Source organism: Suncus etruscus, chromosome 5, assembly GCF_024139225.1.
Source record: "Suncus etruscus isolate mSunEtr1 chromosome 5, mSunEtr1.pri.cur, whole genome shotgun sequence".
NCBI lineage: Eukaryota > Metazoa > Chordata > Mammalia > Eulipotyphla > Soricidae > Suncus > Suncus etruscus.
This window is the reverse complement of record NC_064852.1, coordinates 140,704,283-140,729,491: the sequence shown is the minus strand read 5'-3', so window position 1 is coordinate 140,729,491 and position 25,209 is coordinate 140,704,283. Positions and strand designations below refer to the sequence as shown.

Below are 25,209 nucleotides of genomic sequence, written 5' to 3'. Positions count from 1 at the left end.
ATAAATTGCAACTTTATATTTTATAGATTTTAAGATTAAAATCTTTAAGAGGAATAAGGATCTATAATCTAGACTAGAAATTCCAATACTAGACAATGTAGTACCAATTTCTAGATGCTTATATGATTTGTTTTAAATGCACATGAGAAACTTGCTCAAATTATTAAAATATATTTTCAAACATATATGACAAAATAGACTTGATTGGATTGTTTTATAAGTAATAGTTTTAACTAGAGATATTTAGAGAGCATTATTTAACATTTTTGTACTTCTTGTAATAATTATCATATTTTTTATACCATAAGAAACACATTTTCCCCCAAAAAGATGAGGAAAAATGTCTGTCCATTTTATGGAGCAAATGCCACCTGGAGAGTGGGAGGAGAGCATATACTAACCTCCTGGCATCTGTGTGATGCCCCCTTTATTGAGCAGACATACCATATATTATAAGCTATCAAGTTAATACACTTTCACTGTCACAGATTAAGACTATTTGATTTCTGCTATAATTTATATTTTTATATTAACAAAAAGGTATTTATTTATTTTTTTATTTTCTGATGTAAAAAAATGTTAGGTACAAGTGTTTACTCACTGTGGAACAGAGTATTGTAAATATACCTTGGCCTCGCAATCTGGTTGTTACCAGCCACTGTCTCCTGATGGTGTCACAGTTACAGCGTTTGCTTTTGATTATTTTTTTCTTGTTTTTCTCCTTTAAAAGCTCTGTGCATCTTTTGATTAGGTGTATCTTATAGAGCAAAAATATGGTACAAGAAAATCTGCAATGATTTCATAAGAATACTACTTTAACAGATTGGGGATCTGAAGCATATAGAAACTAAAAAACTTATACATGTGATGTTTCAATAACTATCAGTAGCAAATTTTTTAAATTAAGTTGTTTTTAAATATAAGAACTAAGTTATTAAAGAAAAGTTCCTAAAATATGAAATGTGTCTAATTGTATTTTATATTAAAACTAGTATAAAATCATGGTGCTTATCTGTTAAGTGAAATACCAAGTGTGAAAATTAGGTAATTCTTTTCCTGTTTGTGTGACAATGATAATACAGGTGAGTAATGTGCTTGCATTACACAAGGCAGGTGAGGGTTTTATAGAAGGCATACAAATGATCCCCCAAGTCATGACAGGAGTTATTCCTAAATACAGAGCCAGGAATCAGTCCTGATTATTATATCATATGTGGCTTCCAAGTCAAACAAATAAAATTTCACCAAAGACATGCACAAATAATTTATTTGCCATTAGATTTGCACAGGAAGGCTAGCATACGGAAAGTTCAGATCTAGAAAATGTTACTGTATCAACTTTTTTTAATAAATATTTGATAAACTAACTAGCATGATATCACTAAAAATCAAGTCAGTGGGCTGAAAAGATGATACAATGGAAAAAGTACTTGCTTGACACTTGGCTGACCCAGGTTCTTTACCCGTAACCCATATAGTACCCCAAGAACCACAACAGGTATAATCTCTGAGAGCAGAGTCAGGAATAAGCCATGAGCACAATTGGGAGTTGCTCTAGTTACATTTACGTAGAGACTACAGAGAAAGCAATCATTTTTTGCACTAACTCATAAACCTGTCTGCTCGAGGCCAAGACTTAATCAATCTGTTTCAAGAAATTGGGTCAGGGGCAACCCCAGTTCCCACAAAATCAGAAAACATTTTGTCAATAATTCAGCTTCCCAACCCAGCCCAAGAGAACTACACAGCATAAGCTCATCAAAATCTACCACCTCAGGAAGTTGTGCCCTCAATATACATTGCCCTGAAGATTTAACTATAATATCAGCTCATTGCCTTTCACGAGGTAAAAATCTGGCATAACAAGGCCAATTCCCTCAGGTACTTTCTTAACACTTAAAGGCCTTTTTATTCATATGGACATTATAAAATCTGATCACATTGGAGAAATAATAGTTATTGCTTCCATGACCACAGATTGGAGTTTTCAAAAGGTGAAATCATAGCTGAATTTTGTTACTTCCTTATATTATGCCTGACAAATTAAATTGAATAAGAAAAGGAGGTTTTTGAAGTTCAATTCCTGAGCTTCTACTTATCCAGTAATAGCTTTTACTGCTAAACTTAAAGAGCAAAATCCAATGTTAATCATTGAAATTCAAGTCAGGAGTTTGAAGGAATATTTGACTCTGGTGCTGAAGTATCTGTCATTGCTTTAAATATGGCCACATTATTGGGCATTGCAGGATATACCGTACAGCCTAGACACATTCTGTCTCTAGTTTCTGTTCACAAGAGTGCTAGCCTTTTGAAGTGCATAGGACCAGAAAATCAACAGGCTTTTTTCTACCACATGTAGATCCAGTTTCAATGAACCTCTGGGAGCACAATTTGCATAAGCAATAGAGGGAAAAATACTACATCATTTATCCAACCCCCTCTCATTTCACCAGCTCAGATGTTTTGCCTTATTGCTCAACTCCATTCAAATATATCAGTTCAAAGATTTCACCTTTTTATTAGGGACACTAGGGTAAAGTGCCCAGATTCCATCCAATCAAATGAATGTTGAGTTAAGAGAAACTTAATTGATGAACAACTGAGAAAAGGTCATATTGAAGCTTCGTAATTGTTATCAGGCAACTGAGACTTTTATCTGATTTAAGAACTGTCAATGCATCCATGGTTCTTATGAGAAAATTATAGAAAGGCTTACCTTCACCAGTAGATATTCTACAATACTGAATTCTGATAAAAATTAACTTAAAAGACTGCTTGTATATTATTTGCATTTATACAAAGACAGAAAGCAGTTTGCCTTTTTAGTTCCTTATCTCAATAATGCAGCAGTCAATGGATGGTTTTACCTCAGATGCTGGCAAATTCACCCATCATATGTTAATATTTAGTGCATGTGGTTTTATGTCCAGCTCATAAAAGTTTATCCAGACATATTTGGTACACTGTATTAATGACATTATAATAGCCTGCTCTATGCACAGAGAAATACAATGTTTATATAAATATGCCCTCTGCTGCTTTCAGTGTACTAGTTGAACATTAGCCACAAGTATATTAACCCAAAAGACTTTAAGATGACCATTGGAAAACTAAATGACCAGTTTGAAGGGCAAAATCAGCAAGATCCACATGAACAACTTCTATTTATGATGTATGGTATTCATAAAGACTTGAACATAGCTTATAGGCAAAATAAATGGAGGAAAATATAGATCATCTTGTAAACTCAAAAAAAGGCAAAACAAGCTTGGCAGAGACACAAACAGCACTAACGATTCTATCATTGCTACACTTTTACAAGGTCAGCTCAAATCCACAGTTCAAAGTCTCATCTGCCACCAAATACCTTGGATATTTCAGATATTTACTCATTTATCCTTGCCTTAGACATCTACAGATAAATGCATGTTGCAAGATTGACTTAAAATATGTTTCAAAGAAGAACTGAGAGACAATAATAGGTTTTATTTTAGCCACTGCAACACACAGCAGGATTCTTTAGAAGGGACAGATATTTGAAAATTACCATCTGAGCTCCTAATGCATTTAAAATGATTTTCTACTATGACCAGCAGATGAAAAACTATAGACTTTTTTTTTGGAGGGTCACACCTGGCAGTGCTCAGGGTTTACTCCTGGCTCTATGCTCAGAAATTGCTCCTGGCAGGCTCAGGAGAGCATATGGGATGCCAGGATTCGAACCACCATCCTTCTGCATGCAAGGCAAATGCCTTACCTCCATACTATCTCACCAGCCCCTCCTTTACAAAACCTTGACTTATCACAGTACACTTTGGACTCTAAGAACAACCCTGAAAAATACTACTTATTCTCTGGAACCACATGGTGAAATGGAAAAGGGTCATTGTGCAGCCTATTATAAAAATGCCAATTATAAAAATCATAAAAAATTATAAAAATTTATAATTATAAAAATTATAAAAAAAGTGAGACAATGTTGGTTGACAATTTTGGTTTAAATATGACTATCCAGAAGTTTCAGAAATATCCAATTTGCCTGTGAAATCTTCAGCTGCTTAAATTATTTTTTATATTTCAAAGAGACCAGCTGCAACATATACAGCTATATATATTAGTAGTTGTGTAACTGTCTGCTCTTTATAGTTTATAATGTCTTAATGTTTTTGACCAACAGGAAACAGCTATTGGATATATATAAAAGACATACACTTCCACTAACGTGCTCACTGTTATATTGTTTTAGAGTCTTAAATCCCATTCTATTGTTTACAAATCTTTCTATTGTTTTTGTTCTAGGAGATCCTTGTAGATATAGTTTGGATGCCCTAGTTTCACATTACAGTGATATATTCTGTTGGACTCCTAATAAAATGCTCATTGTGATAACATCTTAATCAATATTTTAAATAATTCATTTTTATTTGATTATACCTGATTTTATGATCTAATGTCTCTCTCCAGAGATATCCTTGTATAAAGTTATGGACTATTGCTATAGTGCTCAGTCATTGAGTCTCTTTTTGCAATTTACTTTTAATTCATGTTAGTTTTTTATTATATCATATGCCATTGTTCTCAGTTTGCCTTCAGAAAAGGAACCTGGATGCTCTAAACATATGATACTCTACTCAGAGATGTAGACTCTTTTTCACAGTGCCATATTACTTATTACCATATTACTTAGCATTCTAGATTTAAACATTTTGATTGTTTTGAGAATGTTCTGTGCTCATTCTAGACCGGAAAAATTCACTTTCATCAAAGTTGATTACTCCCCGCAAATTGGAAAACTTTAACATCTGAATGCCAGCTTTACATTTTGAAGCACTTTGTTCCATTTTATCTGGGACAGTTTTTCAACTGTGAACTTTGGAATTTGGATTGATCTTTGTTCATGTGTGTGTGTGTGTGTTGTGAATGTGTGTGTGTAGTGGCCACCTATATGTCTGTTTAATGTCTGTTTGTATGTAATGTTTGTTTGTATGTAAAAACTATCTATGTTTTTTTATCCCTTTGTATGTAATGTTTGTTTGTATGTAAAAACTATCTATGTTTTTTTATCCCTTTCTTCTTTTGTATATAGCTTGTCTTTCCCTGCTATATTTCTTCCCCCTCTCACAACTCTCCACTTTACAAATCCTTTTCTATTGTTTTATTTCACTCTTTCACCCTGCTTCCTTTGTAGTTAACTCATTTTACCCTTAGTTCTTCTCAGGAACCTCCACCTCCAGTTATAACTCTTTTCTCTGTCTCAGGAAGAAGATGCCACCACTACTAATGCTGAAGTCTTCTCGGTGGGCATCTTTTTTTCCCACTTCCCTTCACCATAGACTGTCGCCTACAACTGGTTTGGAGTTTTAAGAGATCTTTGGATCTACGACATTTCCTGAATTGTCTGTATTTCATGCAGTCTCTATTGTTGACATCAGGTTTCTGTATTAATGATTCTGGAATCTGCATATCCTACATTAAAGTCAGGCTTGTGTGGAGCATCCTCTCATTTCATCTCACAATTAAAGGGCAATGCAGAAAGCCCTGTCCAGTAAGAAGGTCATTGTTATTGTTGTTAAGTCTTCTCAGTGTTAAGGGAAGTTTCTTTTGAGTAGGTCTATGTCAGAGCAGCAGTAGGGTCTTCCCTGGTAGAGGATTGCTTTCAGGTGATGTTATAGGCAACCTTGGATGTTTCGTAGATGGGTTCCCTAGATCAGTGGTGAATGGAGAATGCCCATTCTTCTGAGGCCTGTGCCAGGTCATTATATCAATGTTCAGGATGTAAGGTCCCACTGTATTACAAGATTTGTGTGTTCCCATCTCTATTAGATAAGAACTTATTTGTATGTATAGTATTTATCCGGTTTTTTTATTGTTTTAATTATGACAACAAAGATGCAAAGAAAGAGGACAGGGTAAAGTTACAGTGGAAGCCCAATCACCCATAAACAGAATTCTCGGTAGTCCCATCAATGATATCCCAGCCTTGAACTTTCAGCCAAACAACATAAAGAAAAACAAAACTGAACCCATGTACAATACAATTACTTTGACCCTCAAATCCCCAGTTATAGTACATACTATTTCTTAGCAGCACACAATATAATCTAAAGACATTAGACTTATGTAACTCCTTAAACATTGAGGGCAAAGTACATTTATCTAGTTCCATGTGCATGCTTACTAGTTTAAGTTAACCTCAAAAGATTTAGTGGGTTGTTTTTCTTAAGGATTGGAGTCAAGGGAACATAGTAAAAAACGGTATTAAAGTGGCATTTGTTTGCATAGGCCCACCAAAACATAAGGGACATGGAAAGACAAATTATGGTCTAAATACAAGGAGACCCTACCCCTGAAGTTTCCTGGCACAGGACTGACTCTAGGCTCCAGGCAAACTAGTTTGTCCAATTCAAGTCATCATCTGTAGTGGCAATACATCTCCTTTCCTTACATAGTCTCTGTTGTTGGTATCATGCTTCTGTATTAAAGATCCTGGAGTCTGCATATCCCATATTGCAGTCAGGATGGTGCAGAGCATCCTCTCGTTTCACCTCACACTTAAGGGGCAATAGAGAGAACCATGTCCTGTATGTAGAGCAGGTCATTGTTGTTGTCACGTCTTCTCAGTGTAAAGGGAAGTCTCTTTTTAGGAGGTCAATGTCAGACCCTTGGTAGTGTCTTTCCTGGTAGAGGACTGCTTCCAGCTGTTGCTATAAAAGACCTTGGATGTTTCGTAGATAGCTTGCCTGGTTCTGGCGTGAATGGAGGATGCCTATTCTTCTGAGGCCTGTGCCAGGTCATTATATCAATGTTCAGGGTGTAAGGTACATTGTACTGAGATTTATTAGATAAGAACTTATCTGTATGTATAGTGTTTTCCCATTTTAATGTGTCTATGCAAACAAGGATCAATGCCATGAAGTGTTATTGGTGCATCTGGAGGCATTAGGAACAAGACCAGCAATTTTCATGACATAGTTCAATCATAGGCATCAAAATGAGGGACAGTTCCACCAACAATCCTTACTGAACATCTTACAAAGAAAAGACAAGATGAAAAGTGGATAGAAACATCATGGTAGAAGAATATGTAGAGAGTTACAGCAGTTAAAGAAAATACCCATAAAATATTCAAAAGGTATATATTTACATAAAATCAGGAGGGATTCCCATCCCTAAATTGTCCTCCCTACACCTCCGTTTTTGTCCTACCTCCCATTTCCTCTTCCCTCTCCCCCAGGGCGTCTAGAATATGTGGTCCCCTCTGTATCTAACCTACTACTTAGTAGTCTTGCATCAGTTTGGTCTTGATGCCTCCCTGATTTCCCCCTCTAAGTGGGGGCAGGGCTAGCTAGTTCAAGTTGCGTGTTTTTGCCTGAAAAGGTGAAAATATATAAACTGGGGGTAAAAGTCTAATACCCCGAAGATGGGCAGAATCCTTCTAGAGGTTCTCATCATCGATTTGGGAAATGAGTGAGAGAAAGAATGTGAAACACTCCACCAGTACCAAAAGAAGTGTCAAATATCCAGTGAGGACTCCAGCTATATCGATAAGCACCACAAAAGACAGATAAACAAAATAAAACAAAACAAACAAAAACCAAAAACAAACAAAAAACAAACAAACAAAAAAAAACAGGAATCCCCCCTGATTTTATGTAAATATATACCTAAAATATTATTGTCAACAATATGTAAGCCACTATGATCAAAATAAAAATTACATTAAAAAAATATTCAAAAGGTATATGTGTTCAATATGTGTTCAATTTGTGTCCTTCTAAATAGTTCTGGGATTTGTTAGATCTACTGTATGTCTTTGGTCAGAGATTAGAACTGTGTGTTACTGAAGTTAAGAAGGGTAAATCTGGGGTACTGATGGTTGGGAGGAGCATATGTTCGCGTGGGGGTGCTAGCCCCTGCACAGTTTGCAAAATGTAGACTGGTATGAGATTGCCAGTGACAGCCTGAGTATAGCTGAGCAGTTATCTGCCACCCTCCCAGACCAAACTCCACCCCCTAAGCATACCTCTGGAGCCGGCCTGGGAGTGGGGAAAACCCAGGATGCCCCATCAGCTCCTCCCAGGAACCCACCTGGAGATCCGGAGGAAAGGGGGAGAGGGGGGTTGGGTGACCCAGGTCCGGGCCCCCCTACCCTAGGCTGGGCCAAGAGGCCGCTGGCACATGCAGAGGTCTGCCAGCTGCCCACCCGTGCCGGCTAAAAATCCTGCTCCAGGAAGGGAGAGAGACCCTCCCAAGCCCGAAGGACAGGGATCTAAGCCCCACCCTAGGCCAGTCTCCGCACAGACCCAGCCTCCCCCTTTCCTCCGGATCTCCAGGTGGGTTCCTGGGAGGAGCTGATGGGGCACCCTGGGTTTTCCCCACTCCCAGGCCGGGTCTGTCCGGAGTATTTATCCGTTTTAATGTGCCTATGCAAAAAGGAAATAAAGCCACATGGCATTATCAGTGTATATCGGGGCGTAAGAACACGTCCAAAAATATCCATGACTTTGTTCAAACATAAGAATAAAACTGAGGGACTCTTTCACCAAATTCCCTATTGAACAGTTCACAAAAAGAAGGAAAGATAAAAAATGGGAAAAATCGCCACTGTATAAGAAAATATTCAGCAAGAGCTATAGCTGTCAAAGAAAACACACATAAAATGTTGAAAAGACAAACACGTCCATTTTATGCCTTTTGAAATAATTAGGGGGGTGTTAACTTCAGTGCACCACTTTGACCTATGACTTAGAACTGCAGTACTGAAGTTAAAAAGGGTAAATGTGGAGTAAAAATGGTAGGGGGTGAAATAGTTAAAGAGAAAGATGAGCTTTTATAGGGGTGTGCGAAAGGACAGAATACAAAATGGACATTCTGCATACACAAAAACATAATTCAAGGATAGGGAGTACTATTAATGTACTATATGTTTTGAACATATAGACTGGTAAGAAATTAACAGTGACTGCTTTAGTGCAACCGAGCAACTCTAAGCACCCACAAGTTAACCTTCAAGCTCCTCCAGGGACCCACCTCGCTGGCCTGCTCAGGCATTTGGCCCAGGAAAAGCCCTGGAGATCCGGAGCAAGGCAGTAGAGAGGTGCTGGGGTCACCCAAATTCTGCACACCCCCAGGCCTGGTTAAGAAGGCTTTTGGCATGGCAGAGGCCTACCGAACCCCATGCTGGCAGAGACTCCCAGCTCCCAGGAAGAAAAGAGACCTTCAAGAGCTGGGAGGCTGGAAGTTCAAAGTCCCCACCCCAACCCTCCCTAAGGAGCCGGTTGGAGAATGGGGGAAAGCCTAGGGTAACCTTCAAGATCCTCCAAGGGACCCACCTCACTGGCTTGCCTAGGCATGTGGCCCAGTGGAAGCCCTGGAGATCCAGAGCAAGGCGGTAGAGGAGTGCTGAAGTCACCCAAGTCCCTAACCCCTCCTAGGCCTGGTTAAGAAGGCCTTATTTTTGCTTGCAGACCTGAAAATCTCAAATGCCCTGGTATTGGGGCATAAGGCTTCCACTACTGATCACAATATAAAATAATTATTTTTGTAAGTGGAGTCATGGATATACTTTTAAACACATGATTTCCTTGTGCTTTCTACTTTTACTATAGTTATATTAAAATGTTTGAAATAAGCAAAATTATCTTTATAAGGGGTTATAGAAATACTACTCTTGGGGTTCAAAGCATTCAATATAATTTAAAAGCAAAATTATTCTTTTCTGCAGTTCACTTTATTTGGTTTGATTAATTAAAGTCGTTAGTGAATAAAAGTAACAATTAGCTGTTAAGTGCAGGTAATATTTCAAATATATATTTAAGACTTAGGTTGCAATGGTGTTTCTATTTTATTATATCTAAAATATTTTATTATTTTGATCTAATTTTTAAATAAAACTTGGAATAATTCATTTTCTTGGTTATATGCTAATTTCCCTCATTACAAATGCTCGTTGACTTACATTTCTGCTATAGAACCAAAGAATAAAAAAATGTGATTTATGATCTGTTTATATACAGTTTTCCAGACCATAATGTCATTGATCATGCAAGATCCTCGGTAAGAAGGGAAAAAAATATATATATATCGTCTAGTCCAGACTTACCTCTGGTATACTGTATAATATACTTCCCTCTGTTATATTATAGTCTTAGAAAGCAAAAAAACCTTTCTCCAAATACATAAAATGGTTATAATAGTTATAATAGTTGTAAAATGATTCCTTATCTAAAGCACTTTTTTACTCTTTGCTAAATTCACATTTTAAATATGTGGTTCTTGAAGGCAAATTTAAACTTACTATATCATACAAACATATTCATTTTTCTATTTTTATTTAATTTTCTTAACTTAAAGTCTTGTAATTTACAGTTATTCATTGTTAAGTTTTAGACAATGTTTCAGCACCAATCCCACCATCTGTGTCAACTTCCCTCCACTGTATTCCTAGTATCCATCCCAAATTCCCATCTTCCCCCTCTAGTCTTCCATCATAAGACACTTTTTTAAGTTAAATTGTCTCATGGTTGCATGGTTGTTTACTATATAGCTTGGATATTTAATCCTGTCCTTTCAAAACATCACCAATGCACTTGCGTCTATTTGGACCCTAGTCTTCATTATTTCAATTTAAAAAAATGCCTAATTCAAGAACTGATTTTTTTTAAAAAACTTACTTTTAAATACATTTTACAGCATATCTGAAATGTGCATGCAAATAGATTAAAAAGTTCAAGAAAAGACAAAAATACCTGCACACTGCCCAGTTTATTCTGGTGGTTCCCAGTACCATGGGGGCAGTAATAGCTCCAGAGAGCTCTCTGCAGCCTTTGTGCCAAGATTCGAAGGTGGTATATACCCAAAATACAATGTAGTCAATATAAAACCATAGGCCAGTATATTTTTTTGTAATTGAGTTGTCTTGATTTTTAACAGGAAAATTAACATATATGTTTTTATATTTAAATCTAAAATATTGGATTTTAAGGCTAGAAGTAATTGGAGTTTATTTATGTTTTTGAGCCACAAATTGAAGTACTCAGGGCTTACTCTTACTTTCTACCCTGGGAATCACTCATGCTGGTACGTAGGAGACCATATAGGGTGATGGGATTGATCCTGGTAAACAGTGTGCTAGACAATGCATTACCTACTGTACTCTATATTCCTGATTGTTAAGACATTTATAATGGCATGCTTTTGCTTGCCTTTTTTTTTTTTTTTTTTTGCTTTTATAGATCACACCCAGTAGTGCTCAGCACTTCTCCTGGAGTGTCAGTGTTGGTTTCATGCAAGGCGACCCCAACCCTAATTCAAACCCTAATCATGGAACTCTCTAGCACATGTGTTATCTCTCTGGTTTAGTAACCTTAACTTTTTTTTTTTTTTTTGGTTTTATGGGCCACACCCCTTTGATGCTCAGAAGTTACTCCTGGCTAAGCACTCAGAAATTGACCCTGACTTGGGGAACCATATGGGTGCCGGGGATTGAACCATGGTCCTTCCTTGACTAACACTTGCAAGGCAGACACCTTACCTCTAGCGCCTCCTCTCCGGCCCCAAGTAACCTTAACTTTTAAGAGGCAATTTCAGCATTTTCACATAGCAATAAATTGTGTTTTTCTTAAAGTAGCATCTATGTAAACAAATAACATATAAGTTTCAGGTATTACACAAATAAGGGAACTAGTTATTTTTCATACATTAGATGATTTTATAATAACTAATTTTAGAATTTTTGTGTTTGTTTTTTGGGCTATCCAAGTGACAATGAGGGTTATGCCATGGTTATGGCGATACTTTGTACTCAAGAAGATTTATAGTGTCAGATATAGGATACTGGGTCTTTTGAATACCAGGCATGTATCCCAGTTCTTTGAACAATTTTCATGGTCCTACATGATTATTTTATTTTTTATATATATTATATAAAATCTTACATTCTAAATTATTCCCTAGAATTCTATTCATTTATCCATTTAGCTATGAAATGTAGTGAATAAAAAATATAACTAAGAAATAAAAATAAAAATGATGAGATTAAAATGTCACTTTTAATGAACAAGAAAAATATTTTGTAAGTGACATAACCTTGTTAAATGCTCTAAGATATATTTCTCACCAAATTCTTAAGCGTCATAAGCAAATCACAGAACATAAAAATAAAACAGTCTTATGCAACTTCACATATGTTGTTGACTTGAGCTACTAAGGGTTAAGATCCAAGGGCTAGAGCTTATATTTTAAAAAAATAAAAATATCAAACCTATTGAAATCTCAGGAAATGTAGGTTATGGGAGGATTAGGAGCTTACATAATATCACAAAACATGTTGCCTCAATAGGACAATATCCAGTATAATTTCTAAAATCTTGGTGATGCAAATTGAAGATTAAAAGAAAAAAGTATAGTTATTTTTATTTTATGTCCCATTTTTAAGAAGAATCTGGTGAAAATCAATTGAACAAAATTTTTATGTACAATTTTTAAATTATCTCATCATGAATATCATTATTGCTTCATTTATAAAACCAAAGCATACCCTGGTAATTATTTTGAAGAAAATCCCATATTTCAAATATTTTACTAGGCACAACACAAAATTCTGAAGAAATATAAAAGGTGATTATATTTTAAATGTTATGAGAAAAAATGTGTGATAAAGAGCTGAGAGCAAGTGACTAATGTTATGTTTTAAAAAATAAGAATTCAGTGTTATTTTTCATATGGGAAATCCATAGATTAATATAAGAACAGACCAAAAGAAAAGGAGGCAATTTGATAAGTTCAGAAGAATTTAAGAAATGCATCTGGTAAGTCACTATATCAATGAAACTTCAGCACTTTGTGAATTCAGTCCTATCTGTCTAGCCTCTCACAAGAATATGAGAAAAACAAGGTGAGCCAAGGCAAAAGGTAGCCCCCAAAATAAAAATAGACTACTGTGAAATGGTGGCTTGTGTGTTCCACAATCCCCAGAGAGGGAGAGGGGTCCCCATGACCCAAGTCCAGGTAGGACAAGGTCCAGCAGCAATTCCGACACAGAAAATAATCCACACACAGTTGGGAAGGAATAGCAGGCGAGAAACTCACACCCTAAGCTGTTCACTCACAAGCTCCACCACCTGGAACCACAAGCCAAGATGGCAGCGTCTCTTCTAGACCTCCAAACAGCCTTTATTGGGGGAAAAAAAAAAAAAAAAGCCCACCCCTGAGGGGAGGGGAAAAAGCCAGATGAAGAGGCAATGAGGAAATATCTTTTTTAAAATGTAACCAAATGAATCAATCAAGAGACATTTAATTAGAAAGCAATATGAGGACAAATTCAAAGGCCTCTACCAACGGACAACAAATTCAGCAGCTGCATTTTATGAGAAAGCAATGAGAATAACTTACTGTTTTTTTTAAGGTACTCCAACTCCATATTAACATCTTCTAGTCCTTCCCTACCTCTGCTATGATCCTAAATTCCCTTCCTTATTGTAAATGTATGGTATTCTACATTTTAAGGAACCTATGGAAATTATATGATAATGAATTGAGAAGAGGCTTTATTTTTTGAATATTTGGAATTGTGACATGATTACTATTTCATTTGAGATTTTAGAAAAATGTCATGAAATATCTGTAAAATTAACTTTAAAATGCATTAGGAAATATGGTTCACAAAACTTGGTGCAGAATTCTAATAGCATTATTCTATTTGAGAATTTCAATATTACTGGCCAGAGCAATAGGGCAGTGGTAGGGCATTTGCCTTTCACACTTCTGATCCAGGATGGACCTTGGTTTGATCCCTGGCATCACATAAAAAAAGGGAATTTCAATATTATGTGGAAATATTTTAATAAAATTAAGCTAAATCATTATTTTCAACCAGTCAAAAATAATGAATGCCATTGAAATCAAAATAAGATTTAGAACCATCTGTAGTTTAAGTGCTTTAGAATTATGCCTTGCTTATGTGAGGGTCAAGCTTGGATTCTTGATATTGCATGGACTTCAAGCACTACTAGAAGTGACATCCACTTTATAAAAAAGAAAAATAACATGGAAAACAAATTTCATTTTAATGATTGTGAAGCTCATGAACATGTACTAAGCTTTTCTCTCATATAAAGCAATTTTAGGCCTTTGGCCTGAAAGGGCTACATGCCTAATAACAGTAAACCGAGGGTGAAAATGAATCATTGAGTATTTGGAATCCCCTGTGTTGTGATGAACGCAGGAAAATAATTTGACTTTAGTTTTGGTATAAACGGTGGGATTTTAAAGATAAGAACTTGGTACTTGTATGTAGATTCCAAATCCTTAACAAAGATCTGGCTGTTTTCTGCTGCCAATAATAAAATACGTTTTCTTTGATCAACAATAAAGCAGGAGATGGTCTCCTGCGAGAGCCGCTTCCAGAGATGACACTTTTAAGGAGGAAGGTAGACAGACCGACAGACACACAGGGAGAGAAAGAGACAGAAGACAGACAGAGACAGAAAGAGACAAAGAGAAACACACAGAAACGTAGAGAATCAGAGACAGAAAGACAGGGAGACAGAGAGACTGAGAGACGGAGACAGAGAGCGATAGGGATAGACAAAGAGAGACAAAGAGAAAGAGAGAGGCAGATAGAGAAAGAGAGAGAAAGATAGAGGGGAGAGAGAGAGAAAGAGAGAGGGGGGGGAGGGAGAGGGAGAATGAAGATTGCTACTATTCCCAACATCAGAGAAAACCTAAGTAAGGGGTGTCAAACTCGCTGCCCTCCATACAACATTTTGTGGCCCGCGGACAGCCTTCAAATATCGCAGTATTCGCGATTATTCGCTTACCGAATAATTGCAATAAAAATCGCATTAGTAAGAAAAAAATCGCATTAAACATTCGCATACCCCGAGCGGTTCCGTTAGGGGTATGAAATGTTAATGCGATTTTTTTTTTACTAATGTGATTTTTTATTGCGAATATTCGGTAAGCGAAATCCCTTATGCGGCCCTGCCTCACCACAACTTTGCCTCCTGCAGCCCCTAGATAAATTGAGTTTGAGACCCCAGACCTAAGTGCAGAGAGAGGGCAAACAATAGTAGTGCTATAACTAAGACAGAATAGTGAGCTACCACAGCCATCTTTCCCAGGGTGCACATTTCTGTTAAGAGAGATCTAAGAAAAACCAGGAATGATAGCTTTAATGCAGCACATAGTTATTGTAGAGAGCAAAAGTCTGTGGCTATAATGGGACAGAATAAATGTTCACAGCTCCAGAATTATTGGTGAAGCCAGAGAGATAGCACGGCGGTAGGCATCTGCCTAGCAAGCAGTCCATTCACAATGGATGGTGGTTCAAATCCCGGCATTCCATATAGTCCCCAGAGCCTACAGGGATCGATTTCTGAGCGCAGAGCCAGAACTAATTCCTGAGCGCTGCTGCCTGTGACCCAAAAACCAAATGCAAAAAAAAGTGGGGGAAAAAAGAATTACTGGTTTCTACAGCCATTGTTGGACATTTCTGTGGGCTGCTTCATTTCCAAACTCAGACTCCCAAGACAAACCAGTTTTCAGCAAACGATTAAGGAAACCCATGAATTTATATTTGAGGGCACTACCTTCATGGGCCTGATTCATCTTCAATTTACACAATGCTAGTTTTAAATTTATATTAAAAAAAGATTATATTTAAAACAAAGCATTCAGTCGCTATAAGTGTACTTTCAATAAATTCCTTATAAAATAGGTGCAGACTAATCATTTATACTAAAATTAAGAGAAGTAAACAGATAATTGGTTTAATCTTGACACCTTACTGCTTGCGCTACTACTCTGGCCCAAGAGACTTCATTTCTTATTAGTTTACTAATGTTTTGTTAGCTAAATATTTATAAAATTAAGACACTTATTACACATAATAAATGATTACTCAATTAAGTTTTAATTTAATCATTCTAAGAGCCAATAAAAAACAAATTGTGCTTTTGAAAAATGGGTCAGAATTGTCAGAATTGTCTTGGAAGTCACTAAGAAATATAATCTTCGGTCACATGATAGTATAATATTTTCATTGGTTTGCAACTTAAAAATTTTGCTCCAACCAGTTTATAAAAACATATGTTTGTAAACATAAACACATAGATAATGTGCATCTTTATATGATAAATATTCTGAGTATGCTTAGGAAAAATAAACTCAGAAACCTCCCAAACTTTTAAAACCATTATTCACAAACTGCTGTTGATTTTCTGTCTCTGCCCTTCTCCACGAAAAATTAATGTTCCCTCCTTACACTCAATGTGTGGAAAAAGTCAATGCCATGAATTTTAAGAAATACTTTTCCATAGTGTAAATGAGAAAATGTCTCCCAGCTATCATAACTTGATATATATTTCACGAAAGTACATTCATCTCCTCACTGATGTCTTTAAAATTCAGTACACTTTGGATCTATAATTTGATTCATTTATTCAAGGAATTGATTTACTCACTAATAAGAAGGCTTCTAAATAAATGGTCAGGAGGGAGAAATGGTTCCGATTTTTTAACAATAAGCTGGTTAATTGGCATTGTGATTTATAGAAGCTAGTCTTCTCTGGGTTGGCAAGTAGAGATGATATCAGCTAATATCTTAAACTTGGACAACACTTTATTTTTGAATTGTGAAATTATGACTGGATTTTGAATTATCCATGTGTCTGAATGCAAGGAATAGCTTTAGCTCCAGGTCCCTTTCTTTCTCTAATACCAATTGGATCCTTCTACACATATGCTTGACTCAATCAATTCTCTTAAGAGAGAGTCCCTGGCAGGCCCCTGCTCTGTGATTGGCACCACATTTTGTGATTTGGCTAACCTGAAGACATAAAGAGCCACAGATATATCTAAAATGCCTTTATCTATACACTCTTTAGTTTTTTAGAGTATATCATTCTTCACTAAGCTAAGCTTCCTAATCTGAAATTGATCTTTATCTTCAATTATTCTCTTTTATGACACTGTGCTTTTTTCACTTTTCATGCTGATGACCAGGATTTGAGATAATAACTGCAAGTGTTTGGATATATTTCATTAGACTATAGTGCATCTTAAAAATTCTTCAATGTTAATATAACATAAAAACAGATCAATCAGAGTTGATATATGGCTAAGTATTCTATCCATCCATACATCCACATTGAAGTAAAGGGTTACCAAGTGTCTGAAAGAGGAAAAGTTTGTGGGCCATTGGTCAATTGGCAATGGTATAGATATATTTCAAAACAATGCAATGGCTAAACCACTGTTTGCTGGGTGAATATTATTCCTGGGTTGCCCTAGTATTCAAATAGAATACACAAAAATGAGACTATTTAAGAAATTCTGTTTCTTTGATCATTGTATATCCTCACCCCCAGAAAATATCTGAGTGAAAATTCAATAAGCACTTTACAAATAATTTAAGTTCAATTAAATTGATTTAACATTGTATAGTCTTCTTTTAAGCTATGGTGTCTGCTTCACCAGTTTTAAGTATATTAATTTTTGAATAGGACTTTACTTTTTTGCTGTAGAGAAAGATGTGTCTCTATTAGAAACAATATACATAGATTTGGGCGTTTGGCTCTGCTCTTTCTGGCTGATTGTTTTCTTCAGTTAGAGAATAGTTGTACTTCCTTGAAGACTCAGGTCACACACTGCCTTATCAGGTCAATGTTTGGCACTGTGACCTCCATCTCTAAAGACTGCTACTAGTCTGTTTATGTTGCTCACCTCTGCTTTCTTATATCACCCTTGAAAATAGCTATTATAGTAGTTTTTACAGTTCTTTTAAATAAATTTCCAAATTATCTAATTTCTTTCCTGCGCTCTCCTGTAGAGAAAGAACACTTTACATAACCTTTATACTCCAATTCTAGCTCCAGGCAAGGTATATACATATTGTTTGAATAAATAAGAGCTCTAATTAGTGAATAACTTCCTCATGTAAAAAGAGACTGTGAATATTTTCCATGATGCAGTCAGAACTAAGAGGAAAATGTTTCTGTGATTGTGGATATGATGGTGAAAAACATCAAAGGAATATCAAAAGGAATACAAGTCACTAAATTTCCCTAATTTAAATACACAATATCAAAAGTCAAATGGATTCTATGGATGTAGTTTGTTTGGAGCAAAATGTAGTTTACTTTGCTCCTTTTATAATGATTATGAGAGATACTCAAAGCAGTACTAAGGGCCATTTCTGGAAATGCCATATGGTATGGTATAAAAAATACGGTACTTAAACAATTTTTTGCTTCAATTCAAATTAGTATTGCTCATGCCGTGTGGAAGGGGAGCACCAGGGCTACCCTAAGAAGATAACAGTTGGTGATGGTCAGAGGCTTCAATGACAACGTATGTTAGGATTTGTTCCCCAGGGTCACACTCAGTGATGTAAGAACCCTCCAGGCTTATAGTATGCAATGATTCAGTCTCCAGGAGTGCATGCAGTGTGATACTTAAGAAACCATATGGTGCTGGAGTCTGATACATGATGGATTAGTACACAATCTGTTCTAGATTCTGGTCCTCACACTGTTTTAAAATGTGAAATATGTAAAATGTGAAATATGGTTTCTTTTAAGAAGAGTCACCACAGAGACTTCATTTCTTTTTTTTTCTTTTTTTTGTTTTGTTTTGGGGCCACACCCACTGATGCTCAGGGGTTACTCCTGGCTATGTGCTCAGAAATATTTCCTGGCTTGGGGGATCATATGGGACACCAGGGGATTGAACCACAGTCCATTATAGGCTAGTGTGGGCAAGGCAGACAGACGCCTTACCACTTGTGCTACTTACTCTGGCCCAAGAGACTTCATTTCTTATTGACCATATATATCAATATCCAGTTTTTATTACTCTTCTGCCATTGCATTCATGCTTTAGCTTTTTTTTTAATTGACAACCATTCATAGAGAAATTAATAGTATACTGCATGTCAAATTCCATACATACAAAATGGTTAGAAAAAACAATGTGACAGAAATACACCTACTATTTTGTGATTGACATAGTTAAGCAAAATTGGAAAATATTCTAGTTGACATTATTATCCCTTCTCAGTAAAAGCAATTTAATCAGAATTCAGAATTCCTATTTAAACTCTAGGAGTTCATTACTTCAGTTTATTTTACAACAAAGCTTCAGTTAACACATTTTAGAATATATCCACTGAAAGACAGTTTTAGATGCCAGACAATCACAAACAGGATCAATTCCTATTTGAAATACAACTGATTGAGTTTTCAAATAAATTAATTATTTCAAAATTCAAACTGTTCTGTTAGGCTGGCAACAGATAAATTAAATCATGAGTCATGGAAACAGAAAAAAAAATAAGCAAGTGTATTTTAATTGTAATCAGGACTGGATTGCAATGTTAAACAATTAGTGATTATTATATTGTCCCAGAATATCAGTGGTAGTGTCAAAAAATGATGAGTATTTCTTGTTTACAGAAGAATGTCTGTGGCCCGCTGTGTGCCTTTGTGAATCATTTATCTTCTAGCTTTAATCTGTCAAAGTATAAAATATTACAAATGTGTATCTGCATGACAGGATAATGAAACACTAAAAGGGCTGTATTTAATGATTTCTCAATAAAAAACTTTTGCAGAAAAAATTATGCATATATGAAGGAAATTGTTTATTTCTTTTATGATTTAAATGATTTACCATATAAAATTCTTAAGGGAATACCATCAACTTTGTGATAAGATTTTGCCAGTGATAAGAAGTAAATTTTTACCTAAATGCAAATAAGTTAATTTAATAACAAATTAATTTTGTAAGAAATGAAGTAAATGAAAAGAAAAAGGTGGCCCCATAAGCACCTATAGAAGCTTAATACTAGATGAACATCAAAGATGGTGTGATGTCTCAAAGAAATAAAAATATAATAAAGAAATAAAAAGAAAAGTAAAAAAAAGAAAAAAAGAAATCAGTCAGAGAAGTAGTACCAAGGTTAAGTTGGTTGACTTGCATGAGGCCAAATTTGGTTTTATCCCCAGCACAAAGTATCACCTCTGTGACCAAACTAATTTTTTGAGGAAAAAAACTAGAGAAAGAAAAATAGAAATGAACATATTATTATATCTCTTACTTTTCCAGGAATATAAAACATTCAGAATTTATATTAAATATATAGGGGTTTTTTGTTGTTTGTTTGTTTGTTTGTTTGGTTTTTGGGTCACACCCGGCACCACTCAGGGGTTACTCCTGGCTCTATGCTCAGAAATCGGCCCTGGCATGCACAGGGGACCATATGGGATTCCGGATTCGAACCACCGTCCTTCTGTATGAAAGGCAAATGCCTTACCTTCATGCTATCTCTCCAGCCCCATATAGTTATTTTTTATTTAAAATGCCCAACCCACCCCCCCCCTATCTGCCGGAGAGATAGTACAATGGTAGTGCCTTTGCCTTACATGCAGATGGATGGTGGTTGGAATCTCGGCATTCCATATGGTCCCCAAGCCTGCCAGGAGCAATTTCTGAGCAGAGAGCCAGGTGTAACCCCTGAGCACCACCGGGTGTGACCCAAATGAAAAAAAATCCCCCCATCTAAGTAATTCTATTTATATTTTGAGTCACATATGGCTATGCTCAGGGCTTACTCCTGGTTATGCACTCAGGAATTACTCCTGGTTGTACAGGAGGACATATAGTGTGATGGGGATCAAACTGAGGTTGGCTGCCTAATAGACATGCATATACATATAATTAAATTTCAGGAAACTTGATTAGTAAACATATTGTTTTTCACATTTCTAGTTTATTTTTTTAGTGGCTAGTTTCATATGCTTTCTCTTTAAAAGTAGACTAATTATATTGTTGGAATAAGGCAAATCTTTAAGACTATAGAGCTGAATTTATCACCTTTTAATCTAGAAGAACTAAAGGCCCCAGAAAGCTTAAATAATTTGATTTAATTTGAAATAGCAAATAAAGTATAACTAAAATCAGATAAAGTATGCAGGATATATTTTGAACTCCTTGCTCAACTTTTTTCTACAACTCTACCTTATCTTAATTAATATTCCACAATAACTGCCAAATTGTCTCTTAAGCCAATTATTGTTATGGATTTGTAGACTTTGAATATTGAGAGAAAAAAGCAAAAATAAAAGCACATATGAATTAAAATTTTAACACGATAAATATGATACCAATCATTTAAACAAAGTGTTGTTATGTGTAATCTTGAGTTTCTGCACCATTGTCTCTGCCATTTTATTTTGAATCATAAAGCTTAATTTATATCTTATTACAAATTTAAAAATGAGTGAAATGTGAGCTATCAGTGTTGACATTCAGTAGTCAAAGAAAATTGATATGAATTTATCACAGTGACAATATAGGTCAATGGATGCTTACTAAAAATTACAGTTGATCATTTTCTAGATCACATTTTCATCATTTTCTTAGAAGCTGAAAGGAAATATGTTTAAAATGCAAAAATTAAAATTGCTCTAGAAAGTAAAAATATTTTTCTACAATTTTTTAATTTGCAGCTTTATAAAACAATGCTTATGATAGAGTCTGAAGAGAGTTTTGTATGTTTGCTGATAGCATCCAAATAACTTCTCTTCCTCTCTGGCCACACATTTGGATAAGTAGATTTGAATGCTTGATTTCTCTTTCCTTTGGCAATAATGGGGTATTTTAACCACACAGTCATTTACCTAAACAAACAAACAAAAATCCCTGCATATTTTACCAGAGAAATAAAAAGTCAAAGTTTGTTTGCTTTCTTCTCTCTCTCATGTCATTTGTGGATTAGTTTGGAAGCTTGCTGAACTTTCTCAAATAGGTTTCATAATATAAAAAAAGCATTTTCATATCCCTTTGGTATTTGTGTTATGTCATTTGTCTTAATATTCAGACACCTTTCAGACAATTCACAGAGAATGATAAAATGAGGAAGATATTTTACAAAATGATCATCATATTGAAGAGCTATTCTTTCTTTGGCTCTAGAAACTCACTATACTACCTGCAGTAATATGATATTGTGAACTATATCACTTTGTGTTATTTGAAATGAATTATATAGAATATTTATCATTGATATATCCAATATTAATCAGAAGTTTTGAAAAATGACATTAGAAATAAGAATCACAGGGCCGGAGCGGTGGCTCAAGCAGTATGGTGTTTGCCTTGCACGTGCTAACCTAGGATGAACCACAGTTCCATTCCTGCTGCACCCCATATGGTCCCCTAAGCCAGGAGCAATTTCTGAGTGCATGGTCAGGAGTAATCCCTGAGCATCGCTGCATGTGGCCCCAAACCCCAAAACAGACAAACAAACAAAAAAGAAATAAGAGTCACTCCTTATAGTGACTTTGAATTAGGTGTTTTAACCATAATTTAGTCTGTGTTAGGTTTAACTTTATATTGATTTTCATGTAAGATGTTATTGAGACTTGCTTCAAAGATAATGTTCTTTGTCTCTTGGTTGTGAGTCTCAACCAGAAGCTGGATTTTCCTATACAAAGTGCTCAAGAACAAAATACTAAATCTTGAATAGCTGGTCAATTGTGTGGAAGAAGAAATCCTATGTTTCAGGCTGATATATATACCTATAAATATGTAATTCACTCAGATTACATAAAAATGCTTTAGCTGTTAATGGTATCCAACATTGCTTGGAACAAAAATCCTAATGCTTGGGTCTCTAGAGTTTAACACAATATTCATGTGTCATGATTCCTACATAACCTCAGTTAATTTAGCCTCACAAATACTGTGTGGTTGTTTTAATTTTTATTGTGAACAAAGTGAATTACGAATCTTTCACAGTAATATTTAAGGTACATAGTGACAATGAATCAGGGGCATTCCCACCACCAGTGTTGTCCTCCCATCCCTGTTCCCAGCATACACCCCATATCTCCCTCTTTTCTCCCAGACTGCTAATGTAACTGGTTCCTTCTGTGTATAGCTTGTGGTAGATTGGGCATCGATTCTGTTGTCATTGACTTTGGGTTTGGTGTTTGTCTGGTTATTTTTTATTTCTACTCAATGTTCATATGACTATTTGGTCCTGGTATCATCCTTCTTTCCCCCCCTCAATTTATGAGGCAGAAAAAAGATGATTCAAGTTATGTGGTTCTGTTTGAAAAAGAAAAAGAAACATAGAATAAAACTGGGAGGAGTCTGTCTAGATGTTATAAATATCAATTCAAAGAAGAAAAAAATAAGAAAAAAAAACTAAACAAAAATAAAACAAACAACAACAACAACAAACCCCCCCCCAAAAAAACAAAACCAGCAAGGAACCTAATCTTTGTTCTCACAGACTTGACAATTTCTTGAGAGAGGTATTTCAAACTGGGCACAAAATAAAATTATTCTCCCTTATCCAATGAATTGTCAATAAGTAATAAGCCACTGGAAACAAAACAGATACAATTTTTTATTGTATTTACTGAATCTGTCTAATCATTAGTTGGTACATATGTTACTATATTGACATGGCTATGTCTTTTATTTAATATTGAATTTAACCTCTCATTTTTAATTTTGATAAAGTACAGTCATTTCAGTTGTATTTCACCAAACTTCAAAAAGACACATTTATCTTGAGTCTCTGAATATAACAGTACATTTATTGCACAATCTTATTATAGACAAGATGATAATTACATCTAACTTTCTGTAGAACCATGGGTAACATCATCACCTTGCTAATTCCATTTTTCAAAGAGATATTTGCCACAATCATTTGAGATATACAAAAATTCAAGAAAGGTTCATTTCCCAAGATATGAAAGATTTTTCTGTACTTGAAATTAAACTCCTAGGAATTATTTGCTCATTCAAATGAAGACATACCTCATTTATAATTTTACTTAAAACTATTTTTTGTTATTAGAGGTTATTTGGCTATAAGAACTATAAAAATGCTTTCAAATATGGCAGGGAATTCCACTCAAAGACTCTTTCACTTCAGTTTATCAAGTGTGCTGCTTGTGCTACTCTTGTGCTGCTTGGAGTTTCTGCTTGCAGTTTCTGGATAATCCTCATAGCCATTAGTTATCCATTGTAAAGTGAACTTTTCCCCAAACTTCCTATTCCCCAACCTCTTCCTTTGAGAAAGCCCACCTGGATTACTAGACCACCCCCTCCTCTGAGGTTTTGAGGTTGGTTTGAATAAATAAAAGGATCTGATTTGAGGCTGGAGAGACAATGAGAGAGAAAGGCCATGAGGCAAAAAGCAGACTAGCTCCAATAAAACTTTACTCATTGGCTTTGCAAGAGTCTTCAAACTACGACCCGTGGGCCACATATTGTATTTATTCCCATTTTGTTTCTTCACTTCTAAATAAGATATATGCAGTGAAATTTGTTCATAATTTTTGTTTTTTACTATAATCTGGCCCTCCAACAGTCTGAAGGACAGTGAACTGGCCCCCTGTTTAAAAAGTTTGAGGACCCCTTAGTGTATTATTTGTCATCTGCTACCCTGCGTCAAAAGACTCATCCACCTGAATCACCATGCCTCAGATGGTGTTACCCAATTTGTGGGTATCTTTTTTATTTTATAACTCATGGGCTTTTGATTCAAAAAAAATTCCTCTGCTAAGTAATTCCTATGTCATATTCCATTATAGCAGCAAATTTGTATGCCAAGATCACCTTGAAACGTTATAACAGCAAATTTGTATACCAAGACCACCTTGAAACATGGCTTCAACAAGATCTAAGTTCATAGTTTTCTGTATCTAGATGCCCAGTATGACTTAGATGTTAAAGTACCACACAAGGCTGTCTTATTATGAGGGATAACCTCCATTCTAAAATGAAGATAATTACATGAGATACTTTATTTGAGATCCCAGGCCTTCCTGTACTCTAACTGTAGTCTATTTTCTGAAGCCCTAAATTACCTTATTCCTCCTTATAATCAGTTAAGTTAATAGCAAAGGGTATCATCATATTATTTACTACAGAAATTATGGTCACCATGGTCACACATGATTCAACTCTTTGAAAAGGTTTTGCATACAAAGCAACATGTTTTGTATGCAACATGCTTTGTATGTAAAATAAAACAGTGAATAGCACAATTAATCTAACTGTATAATTGTATTTTACTGGAATTTATTAAAAAAAATGAGCCTCAGCTGAACTTTGTCATAGACAATTGGACCAGGGCCAGTTGAATAACTTTGTTCTCTAACTAATAGCAGAAGCATCTAATGTTGC

General features: G+C 35.5%; 1 protein-coding gene across 1 annotated transcript in view; it reads right to left on the bottom strand.

Moving 5' to 3' along the window:
* Positions 1 to 25,209, bottom strand: part of CSMD3 (CUB and Sushi multiple domains 3) — a 1,236,222-nt gene that overhangs the window by 238,524 nt on the left and 972,489 nt on the right. The gene's annotated exons all lie outside the window — the stretch shown is intronic.